The sequence below is a fragment of the Bufo bufo genome, chromosome 3 (genome assembly GCF_905171765.1).
Source record: "Bufo bufo chromosome 3, aBufBuf1.1, whole genome shotgun sequence".
NCBI classification, from domain to species: Eukaryota; Metazoa; Chordata; class Amphibia; order Anura; family Bufonidae; genus Bufo; species Bufo bufo.
The window spans coordinates 12,905,061-12,917,679 of NC_053391.1; positions in this window are offsets into that span (position 1 = coordinate 12,905,061).

Consider the following 12,619-nt stretch of genomic DNA (forward strand, 5'->3'; position numbering starts at 1 on the left):
TATCTGTAACATCGCCAAGATGGATCCGTCATGACCCACAATGCAAGGACGGATCTGTTTTCTATTGTATCAAATTGTGTCAGAGAAAACAGATCCGTCCCCATTGACTTGCATTGTGGGTCATGATGGATCCGTCTTGCTCCGCATCCCAGGGCGGAAAGCAAACCGCAGCACGCTGCTCTCCGGTATAATAACGGAACGGAATGCATTTTGGAGCGTTCCATTCAGTTCAGTTTTGTTTTGTCCCCATTGACAATGAATGGGGACAAAACCGAAGCAGTTTTTTCCAGTATTGAGACCCTATGACGGATCTCAATACCGGAAAATATTAACGCTAGTGTGAAAGTAGCCTTAGCCGGTTTCTCTATGTATTCCTATGGGAGCCTTACTCTTAGTCTCAGGAATGAATGGAGAAGAAACCGACTTCCTGTCCTGTGTTAGTTGGAAATCAGAGAGTTGGTCTCATGACACAGCTGAGGATCAGACGGGAGGGGATAACTCACAAATACAGTGTTAAGAAGATTACCTTCACTACAGATTACATCATGTACCTTTCTAGAAGGTCAGAGAATAAACATTTTTGCGGGAGTTCATCTTTACGTGAACTAAGCTCCCATTGGTATCTCAGATAAAACCAGTATACAATTATAGGAAGGTACTGTATCTTCTTGAGACCTCATTGATCTAGTTGCTGTGACATCATTAGCCATCACTTCAGCTGCTGTAACATCACTAGCCATCATTTCCCCTGCTGTGACATCACTATTGGTAATTTCTCCTGCTGTGACATCACTATTGGTAATTCTTCCTGCTGTGACATCACTATTGGTAATTTCTCCTGCTGTGACATCACTATTGGTAATTTCTCCTGCTGTGACATCACTATTGGTAATTCTTCCTGCTGTGACATCACTATTGGTAATTCTTCCTGCTGTGACATCACTATTGGTAATTTCTCATGCTGTGACATCACTATTGGTAATTCTTCCTGCTGTGACATCACTATTGGTAATTTCTCCTGCTGTGACATCACTATTGGTAATTTCTCCTGCTGTGACATCACTATTGGTAATTCTTCCTGCTGTGACATCACTATTGGTAATTTCTCCTGCTGTGACATCACTATTGGTAATTCTCCCTGCTGTGACGTCACTATTGGTAATTTCTCCTGCTGTGACATCACTATTGGTAATTCTTCCTGCTGTGACATCACTATTGGTAATTTCTCCTGCTGTGACATCACTATTGGTAATTTCTCCTGCTGTGACATCACTATTGGTAATTCTTCCTGCTGTGACATCACTATTAGTAATTTCTCCTGCTGTGACATCACTATTGGTAATTCTTCCTGCTGTGACATCACTATTGGTAATTCTTCCTGCTGTGACATCACTATTGGTAATTCTTCCTGCTGTGACATCACTATTGGTAATTCTTCCTGCTGTGACATCACTATTGGTAATTTCTCATGCTGTGACATCACTATTGGTAATTCTTCCTGCTGTGACATCACTATTGGTAATTTATCCTGCTGTGACATCACTATTGGTAATTTCTCCTGCTGTGACATCACTATTGGTAATTCTTCCTGCTGTGACATCACTATTCGTAATTTCTCCTGCTGTGACATCACTATTGGTAATTCTTCCTGCTGTGACATCACTATTGGTAATTTCTCCTGCTGTGACATCACTATTGGTAATTCTTCCTGCTGTGACATCACTATTGGTAATTCTTCCTGCTGTGACATCACTATTGGTAATTTCTCATGCTGTGACATCACTATTGGTAATTCTTCCTGCTGTGACATCACTATTGGTAATTTATCCTGCTGTGACATCACTATTGGTAATTTATCCTGCTGTGACATTACTATTGGTAATTCTTCCTGCTGTGACATCACTATTCGTAATTTCTCCTGCTGTGACATCACTATTGGTAATTCTTCCTGCTGTGACATCACTATTGGTAATTTCTCCTGCTGTGACATCACTATTGGTAATTCTTCCTGCTGTGACATCACTATTGGTAATTTCTCCTGCTGTGAAATCACTATTGGTAATTCTTCCTGCTGTGACATCACTATTGGTAATTTATCCTGCTGTGGCATCACTATTGGTAATTTCCCCTGCTGTGACATCACTATTGGTAATTCTTCCTGCTGTGACATCACTATTGGTAATTTATCCTGCTGTGACATCACTATTGGTAATTTCTCCTGCTGTGACATCACTATTGGTAATTCTTCCTGCTGTGACATCACTATTCGTAATTTCTCCTGCTGTGACATCACTATTGGTAATTCTTCCTGCTGTGACATCACTATTGGTAATTTCTCCTGCTGTGACATCACTATTGGTAATTCTTCCTGCTGTGACATCACTATTGGTAATTCTTCCTGCTGTGACATCACTATTGGTAATTTCTCATGCTGTGACATCACTATTGGTAATTCTTCCTGCTGTGACATCACTATTGGTAATTTATCCTGCTGTGACATCACTATTGGTAATTTCTCCTGCTGTGACATCACTACTGGTAATTCTTCCTGCTGTGACATCACTATTCGTAATTTCTCCTGCTGTGACATCACTATTGGTAATTCTTCCTGCTGTGACATCACTATTGGTAATTTCTCCTGCTGTGACATCACTATTGGTAATTCTTCCTGCTGTGACATCACTATTGGTAATTTCTCCTGCTGTGAAATCACTATTGGTAATTCTTCCTGCTGTGACATCACTATTGGTAATTTATCCTGCTGTGGCATCACTATTGGTAATTTCCCCTGCTGTGACATCACTATTGGTAATTTATCCTGCTGTGACATCACTATTGATAATTTATCCTGCTGTGATATCACTATTGGTAATTTATCCTGCTGTGACATCACTATTGGTAATTCTTCCTGCTGTGACATTACTATTGGTAATTTCTCCTGCTGTGACATCGCTATTGGTAATTTCTCCTGCTGTGACATCACTATTGGTAATTCTTCCTGCTGTGACATCACTATTGGTAATTTATCCTGCTGTGACATCACTATTGGTAATTTATCCTGCTGTGACATCACTATTGGTAATTCTTCCTGCTGTGACATCACTATTGGTAATTTCTCCTGCTGTGACATCACTATTGGTAATTCTTCCTGCTGTGACATCACTATTGGTAATTTTTCTTGCTGTGACATTACTATTGGTAATTCTTCCTGCTGTGACATCACTATTGGTAATTTTCCTGCTGTGACATCACTATTGGTAATTTCTCCTGCTGTGACATCACTATTGGTAATTCTTCCTGCTGTGACATCACTATTGGTAATTTCTCCTGCTGTGACATCACTATTGGTAATTCTTCCTGCTGTGACATCACGATTGGTAATTTCTCCTTCTGTGACATCGCTGTCAGTCATCTCAGCTGTTGTGGTGTTGCCAACAGTCATTTCTGATGCTGTGACATCATTGTCAATCATTTCAGCTGTTTTGGCATCACTAAGTATCACTTCAGCTGCTGTGACATCACTAGCAGTCATTTCAGCTCTTGCGGCATCAGTCATTTCTGATATTGTGACATCACTACTGGTCAGTTCAGCTGCTCTGACATCTCTAGCAATCATTTCAGCTGTTGTGATCACTGTCAGTCATTTCAGCTGTTATGACATCACTAAAGGTCATTTCAGCTGCTGTGACATCACTACCAGCTTAGTTTACTGTAATGTGTATATACTTATTCTTCAGTTCAGTAAAACAAGGTGGGTAATACATACTTTTGGGTCAAATGTTTCTTACCCCTAATGATAAGAGATCTGGTCTGACCAGCTGTTATTATGTGACAAAACTGGTTGTTACGAGTTTCCCTACATCGGTCGTCAATTATAGGGATCAGAGAGCTGTTCATGTCCTCCAGAGCCCTCAGTGTAGAGGTTCTCTGTGCTTTTATAGCGTGGTGTCCTACCCTGGAAACCTCCATCTATCACCTTCATATTCTCTGACAGGGTAAATGGAAAGGGATCTTCTGCCATAGACAACCCCTTGGGTGGTAGACTCATCTCTCAGGGAATTGGGTAGCAACTAAGAGCCAAGAAGACACCTTCATGCACAGAGTCACAGAGATGGGACCCCTTATCTGGTAAGGAAGAAGGCAAAGTATGCTGGGAGCACTGTAAAGTATAAATAGGAAGTATAGTACAGAATCCAGTAAAAATACTTGGAAGCTCTGTCGGGTCTGATCTCAGAAGACCCGGCTCTTAACAGGTTGTCATTCCTTCAGATGAGAGTCAATCCCAAGAGTGGGGCTAACCTTGTTTGCTTGCAAAGTGCTTCTACCCATATGTCGCCTTCCTTAGCAGCTCGCAGCTTAACATGTCTCTGACCTGGAATATCTCCTCTCACCTTTTCACAGTGTATTTCCCGTGGGCTGATTGCTGTCTGATGCAGCGATGTGCTGCATACTAGACTGTTATTCACAACCTCTATATCAACCTCTAAACGGTTATTACATGATAATACACAAGCACTGGCAATAGGAAAAACCATCAAAACCCACCCTGAGCCTCTTACCATGTCATATAAAGACTCATGTATGGCTGAAGAGATGGGAGATATATCATATCAGATAAGTTCTCAACCTTCTAACAATCATGATGATGACTGAACAATCGTGAAGTTCAAACACAATGGCCCTGATGGGTAGCTAATGGCTGAAGACTACATTACTCTCCCAAAAATCTGGGAACAGATGATGAAAACTTATGTGACCTCATGGAGAATGGTCAGAACCCAGGTCTATTACCATCCATGCATGATGTAAACTTCTCCACAGCATTCACAAACAAGATCTACAGAATGATCTAAAAAAAATTCATTCCAGCCTATTACAAGGGATGAAAGGTGTTCAGAATAGGGTATATGGAGTAGTGGCACCAGTAGGAGAAAAGTTTTGGTCTGATGTCCCTTGCTCATCAACAGGGGTCATCGAAGAGTACAATGTGAGCATCTCTGTATATGGTTCTCTTCACTAGGAACTGTAATATTGGCTCACTGGCTTGCCCTGGGGTCCTTGGTTCAAATCTCACCAAGAACAACATCCGGATGAAGCTGTTATGTTCTGCGAGTTTGGGCAGTTTTTCTCTGGTTTTCCCAGTTTCCTCAGACATTTTGATAAATACATTTTCTATCCAATTAAATTAGCCCTGGTTTGTTTAAAGGGGTACTTCTACCATAAAAATGTATATCCTATCCACAGGATAAGGGAAAAGTATCTGACTGGTGGGAATCTGACGACTGGAATTCCCATCGATCATAAGAATGGGATTCCTGAGTCCCCAGAGTGAATGGAGTGATGGTCACTTCAAGAGAACCCTTTTTAGTATTACTTGGCAATCTTCAGGGGTCCCACAGAAATGAATGGAGAGGGAGATGCCCATTTCTGACCATCACTCCATTCACACTGGAGACTTAGCGACCCTCATTCTCAAGGTCAGTGAGGTCCCAATGGTTGGACTCAGACAACCCCTTTAATATGGTGAAATTAGATTGACAGCTCAGTTGGGAAAAGGGACAGTTGTGAAGCAACATTTAGCAAACTGAGGAAAGTATGGTCAAGCTGATCTTCTCAAGGGTTGTCAGAAGGGTTATCTTAGCCTACCACTTATGGCAACCATGTTAGTGTTTGTGGTTTTGGATCTGGTCAACTTAATAGGGACATTAGTACTACAATAACTGAAGCTGCATCTCAAATTTACTTGGACCCAATGGTCCAAACTGGTTAAGCCACTATGAGTCTGTAGACCGTCTTTTGCTTGCTGTAATCTCACGGTTGGAAAAGCTCCAGTAGCTCCACTGAACGCTGACTATGAATACAATATGCTCCAAGTCCCCCACGCTCTTCTTTAAATCTCATAAGGGTGGCCATTAATTACAGAAAATTCTGCCATTGTGCTGATGTTTGCCAGTTGTTGACAAGTCATTCCAATTATTTTTCGTTCTTTTTATAAGCCTGGCAAGATCTTTCTTTGGCAAGAAAGTAAAGCTTCGCTAGGACTTCCTGTTCTCCTGGACGACATAGCGCCATTGGGAAGCCAACATTTTACTGGCACCAACACCTTAATAAAAGTAAATTTGCTGCTTTTATAAACTCCCAACGCCATGAGAAATATGATTTACCACCATTGCATGCATAAATAGTGATACAATGTAACGAGCTGCAGACAAAGCCATAATCCCCATCCCTGTTTTCTTAGGGACAAGTATATCTTGGTTCTATTGCAGAGGTAAAAAGAATTTAAGAGGCGCTTCGTTCCATCTCTCCACCCCAAAGGACTCCATTGGTTCTGCTATCTTGAAGGTTTGGGACACGTGTTCAATACATTTCATCACAATTTTTGACTTTTCAACAATTGCTGTCCTAGTATTATAGTAGTTGTATAGCAGTGTAAAATGTAATGCAGTAGTATTCAACAACTGAAGTGTAGTATGATAGGCAAACTATATGGCAGTATTATGTGGAATCCTTAAAGAAGTGCCATTTGGATGTGCATGCTATTTAGGCACTATAGGAGAGTATTATGTGGAATCCATAAGGAAGTATTATTAGCATATGCATGTTAATTCGGCACTATATAGCAGTATTATTTGGACTTTTTAAGGATGAATCATTAGATGTGCATGTTATTTAACCACTACATGCTGGACTGTATACTATATTCCACTATTATGTTAAATCTTTAAAGAGCCCCTATACTTTCACACAATTTTATTTCATTTAATAGAGAATGGTGTAAAAAACATTTCTAAATCACTCCCTTTATAAAATCTGCCTGCAACCACCTGAAAGGCTGTAAAGTCATGGCCACTAGGGGTGCCACATCCACTTTTTTACAGTCCACTGCCTGTTGTCAGGCAAGATCCGTCCACGGTAAAAGAGACTCAGAAGATGGCTGAGAGGAAGTGAGGACGTGTCAGAGCTAGCTGAGCTCCTGAGCCTGATACAACCACTGCTTCTGAACATTACAGGAGCCTCCTGCAAGTGTGATTTCCCCCTTCTTATCTGTTTTCCGAGCTCCAGAGCTGAAAACAAACATAGTGGGAAGTAAGGGAAAGGATGTCACAGCATTACAGTGTTAGCAGATTCCACAGAAAGGAGATACCTCCTGCTTCTGAGAGAAATGCATCTATCTGTACAGAAGAAACAGGGAATAATATGTCTGTGCCTTTGCTGTTTTGATTGTACAAAGAAGCACAGACATTGTTTTGAAAACTCAGATATGTTTTAAGAAAGTATTAGGCTACTTTCACACTAGTGGCATGGACGTCCGGCAGGCTGTTCCGTCGGGTGAACAGCCTGTCGGATCCTTGCTGCCGCTAGTGACCGTGTGCCCCCGGACTGCCGGTCTGTCCCCATTGACTATAATGGGGGCGGTGTGGAGTTCCGGCGAAGGCACGGCAGTGCACGGTGAGATGCTTCCGGAATAAATGTCGGACATGTCGTAGTTTTATCCTCCCGCCGTGCGCTGCCGTGCCTCAGCTGGAACTCCGCCCCGCGCCCCCATTATAGTCAATGGGGACAGAGCAGCAGTCCAGGGGCACACAGTCACTAGCGGCAGGACGGATCCTACAGTCTGTTCACCCGACGGAACAGCCTGCTGGAGGTCCGTGCCGCTAGTGTGAAAGTAGCCTTATTTAGAATTGCTTGTTATTTAGGCACTATATGGTGGGACCAAAGCTAACTTATGCCTCTCCATGGTAACATACAATCCCTGAGTAGTCTGATTCTGCCTTCGATGTATTCTCTGCTTCTTCCTAACATACATTTGGAATGGAGCATGACTGTGGGACAGGATTTGTTTGTTGTTTGTTACCATGGAGATGCATAGCTTTTCAAAGGTTCTGTAGATGAAAACTCTCTGAAGAGTTGCGTTATTTTTAATTTTAGATACATTGTTGCAATGAATGAGAATGTTATAAATGTTAAGAGGTTGTCACCACAGGAAACTCTTTTCATATAGGAGCCATGGGTTTGGTTTTCATCAATGCCGCGAAAACAGTCACCAGTGGAAGCTGCGGTCAGCCAGACATATTACATGATGGTCACCCTTGTAAAATATGGAAGCCTCAAGTCTACCATTCATGCTCATAAATGGGGTTCTCTAAAGGAGAATCCCCTCTAGTATATCCAGAAAAGAGGTTGCAACTTTCGAAATGTGGAGCAAAAAGGTCATAAAAGGGACAAATGCAGAACAAACTGGTCAAATGAATGAGGAAGAGAAGAACCACTTCTGGCACAAAGTTTAGTGTCTCCAATCGCACCCTCCGCCTGATCTTTTAGTGGTTCTCATACACACCAATTAAAGGAAGCACTTTCTGAAATCCATCATTACTCCGAGATTGCTGAAAACCGTGAGCCATACCTCAGGCAGATGCAAAAGTGTCATATATCACCGGAGTAAAAAAAATCTGCAAACTCGGAAGGCTGAAATGTGCAGGAGAAAAACAGGTGATGGATCATTTCCTGGAGACATCCCAAATTGTCGGAGCTGCATTAAGTAATTGCTGCTCCTGTAAGGTGTTTATTTACTGCCTGCTCCCCGCGCTCCTCAACAAACACAATTTTGTTTGAGTAGAAATTCAAAATGTTATATTGGGTGAAAAAGTGGATTTTCACCTGAGGAAATTGTATTGAAACTAGGAGGATGTATAATTTGATATATAATAGTCGGCAGCAGCGACCGGCAAAAGACAAGCAATTACACAGTTTGGAAAACATTATGGCAAAAATGAGAAAGTGCAAAAAAAAAGTTCAAACTGGAGAAGCAGCTCATGTCCTGAACAGAGGCCTCTGTGTCCCATCACTGCACAACCTCCAGGCAGGACTGGACCCACCAGGGATCAGAGTCTCTGCACTAGGGCCACAGGGGCCAATGTATCAATCATCTGTGGACCCCGATATTTATCCTGTTCTACTGTCAGTGTCATTATCCTGTACCCCAAGTGTCAGTGTCATTATCCTGTACCCCAAGTGTCAGTGTCATTATCATGTACCCAAAGTGTCATTATCCTGTACCCCGAGTGTCAGTGTCATTATCCTGTACCCCAAGTGTCAGTGTCATTATCCTGTACCACAAGTGTCAGTGTAATTATCCTGTACCCCAAGTGTCAGTGTCATTATCCTGTACCCCAAGTGTCAGTGTCATTATTTTGTACCCCAAGTGTCAGTGTCATTATCCTGTACCCTAAGTGTCATTATCCTGTACCCCAAGTGTTATTATCCTGTACCCCAAGTGGAAGTGTCATTATCCTGTATCCCAAGTGTCAGTGTCATTATCCTATACCCCAAGTGTCAGTGTCATTATCCTGTACCCCGAGTGTCAGTGTCATTATCCTGTACCCCAAGTGTCAGTGTCATTATCCTGCAACTCAAGTGTCAGTGTCATTGTCCTGTACCCCAAGTGTCAGTGTCATTATCCTGTACCCCAAGTGTCAGTGTCATTATCCTGTACCCTAAGTGTCATTATCCTGTACCCCAAGTGTTATTATCCTGTACCCCAAGTGTCAGTGTCATTATCCTGTACCCCAAGTGGAAGTGTCATTATCCTGTACCCCAAGTGTCAGTGTCATTATCCTGTACCCCAAGTGTCAGTGTCATTATCCTCTCCCCCGAGTGTCAGTGTCATTATCCTGTACCCCGAGTGTCAGTGTCATTATCCTGCAACTCAAGTGTCAGTGTCATTGTCCTGTACCCCAAGTGTCAGTGTCATTATCCTGTACCCCAAGTGTCAGTGTCATTATCCTGTACCCTAAGTGTCATTATCCTGTACCCCAAGTGTTATTATCCTGTACCCCAAGTGTCAGTGTCATTATCCTGTACCCCAAGTGTCAGTGTCATTATCCTGTACCCCAAGTGTCAGTGTCATTATCCTGTACCCCAAGTGTTATTATCCTGTACCCCAAGTGGAAGTGTCATTATCCTGTACCCCACGTGTTGGTGTCATTATCCTATACCCCAAGTGCCAGTGTCATTTTCCTGTACCCCGAGTGTCAGTGTCATTATCCTGTACCCCGAGTGTCAGTGTCATTATCCTGTACCCCAAGTGTCAGTGTCATTATCCTGCAACTCAAGTGTCAGTGTCATTGTCCTGTACCCCAAGTGTCAGTGTCATTATCCTGTACCCCAAGTGTCAGTGTCATTATCCTGTACCCTAAGTGTCATTATCCTGTACCCCAAGTGTTATTATCCTGTACCCCAAGTGTCAGTGTCATTATCCTGTACCCCAAGTGGAAGTGTCATTATCCTGTACCCCAAGTGTCAGTGTCATTATCCTGTACCCCAAGTGTCAGTGTCATTATCCTCTCCCCCGAGTGTCAGTGTCATTATCCTGTACCCCGAGTGTCAGTGTCATTATCCTGCAACTCAAGTGTCAGTGTCATTGTCCTGTACCCCAAGTGTCAGTGTCATTATCCTGTACCCCAAGTGTCAGTGTCATTATCCTGTACCCTAAGTGTCATTATCCTGTACCCCAAGTGTTATTATCCTGTACCCCAAGTGTCAGTGTCATTATCCTGTACCCCAAGTGTCAGTGTCATTATCCTGTACCCCAAGTGTCAGTGTCATTATCCTGTACCCCAAGTGTTATTATCCTGTACCCCAAGTGGAAGTGTCATTATCCTGTACCCCACGTGTTGGTGTCACTATCCTGTACCCCAAGTGTCAGTGTCATTATCCTGTACCCCAAGTGTCAGTGTCATTATCCTGTACCCCAAGTGTCAGTGTCATTATCCTGTTCCCCAAGTGTCGGTGTCATTATCCTGTACCCCAAATGTCAGTGTCATTATCCTGTACCCCAAGTGTCAGTGTCATTATCCTGTACCCCAAGTGTCAGTGTCATTATCCTGTACCCCGAGTGTCAGTGTCATTCACCTGTTCCCCGAGTGTCGGTGTCATTATCCTGTACCCCAAGTGTCAGTGTCATTATCCTGTACCCCAAGTGTCAGTGTCATTATCCTATACCCCAAGTGTCAGTGTCATTATCCTGTACCCCAAGTGTCAGTGTCATTATCCTGTACCCCAAGTGTCAGCTTCATTATCCTGTACCCCAAGTGTTATTATCCTGTACCCCAAGTGTCAGTGTCATTATCCTGTACCCCAAAGTGTCAGTGTCATTATCCTGTACCCTAAGTGTCATTATCCTGTACCCCAAGTGTTATTATCCTGTACCCGAAGTGGAAGTGTCATTATCCTGTACCCCAAGTGTCAGTGTCATTATCCTGTACCTCTAGTGTCAGTGTCATTATCCTGTACCCCAAGTGTCAGTGTCATTATCCTGTACCCCAAGTGTCAGTGTCATTATCCTGTACCCCAAGTGTCGGTGTCACTATCCTGTACCCCAAGTGTCAGTGTCATTATCCTGTACCCCAAGTGTCAGTGTCATTATCCTATACCCCAAGTGTCAGTGTCATTATCCTGTACCCCAAGTGTCAGTGTCATTATCCTGTACCCCGAGTATCAGTGTCATTATCCTGTACCCCGAGTGTCAGTGTCATTATCCTGTACCCCAAGTGTCAGTGTCATTATCCTGTTCCCCAAGTGTCGGTGTCATTATCCTGTACCCCAAATGTCAGTGTCATTATCCTGTACCCCAAGTGTCAGTGTGATTATCCTGTACCCCAAGTGTCAGTGTCATTATCCTGTACCCCGAGTGTCAGTGTCATTCACCTGTTCCCCGAGTATCGGTGTCATTATCCTGTACCCCAAGTGTCAGTGTCATTATCCTGTACCCCAAGTGTCAGTGTCATTATCCTATACCCCAAGTGTCAGCGTCATTATCCTGTACCCCGAGTGTCAGAGTCATTATCCTGTACCCTAAGTGTCATTATCCTGTACCCCAAGTGTTATTATCCTGTACCCCAAGTGGAAGTGTCATTATCCTGTACCCCAAGTGTCAGTGTCATTATCCTGTACCCCGAGTGTCAGTGTCATTCACCTGTTCCCCGAGTGTCGGTGTCATTATCCTGTACCCCAAGTGTCAGTGTCATTATCCTGTACCCCAAGTGTCAGTGTCATTATCCTATACCCCAAGTGTCAGTGTCATTATCCTGTACCCCAAGTGTCAGTGTCATTATCCTGTACCCCAAGTGTCAGCTTCATTATCCTGTACCCCAAGTGTTATTATCCTGTACCCCAAGTGTCAGTGTCATTATCCTGTACCCCAAGTGTCAGTGTCATTATCCTGTACCCTAAGTGTCATTATCCTGTACCCCAAGTGTTATTATCCTGTACCCCAAGTGGAAGTGTCATTATCCTGTACCCCAAGTGTCAGTGTCATTATCCTGTACCTCTAGTGTCAGTGTCATTATCCTGTACCCCAAGTGTCAGTGTCATTATCCTGTACCCCAAGTGTCAGTGTCACTATCCTGTACCCCAAGTGTCGGTGTCACTATCCTGTACCCCAAGTGTCAGTGTCATTATCCTGTACCCCAAGTGTCAGTGTCATTATCCTATACCCCAAGTGTCAGTGTCATTATCCTGTACCCCAAGTGTCAGTGTCATTATCCTGTACCCCAAGTGTCAGTGTCATTATCCTGTACCCCGAGTGTCAGTGTCATTATCCTGTACCCCAAGTGTC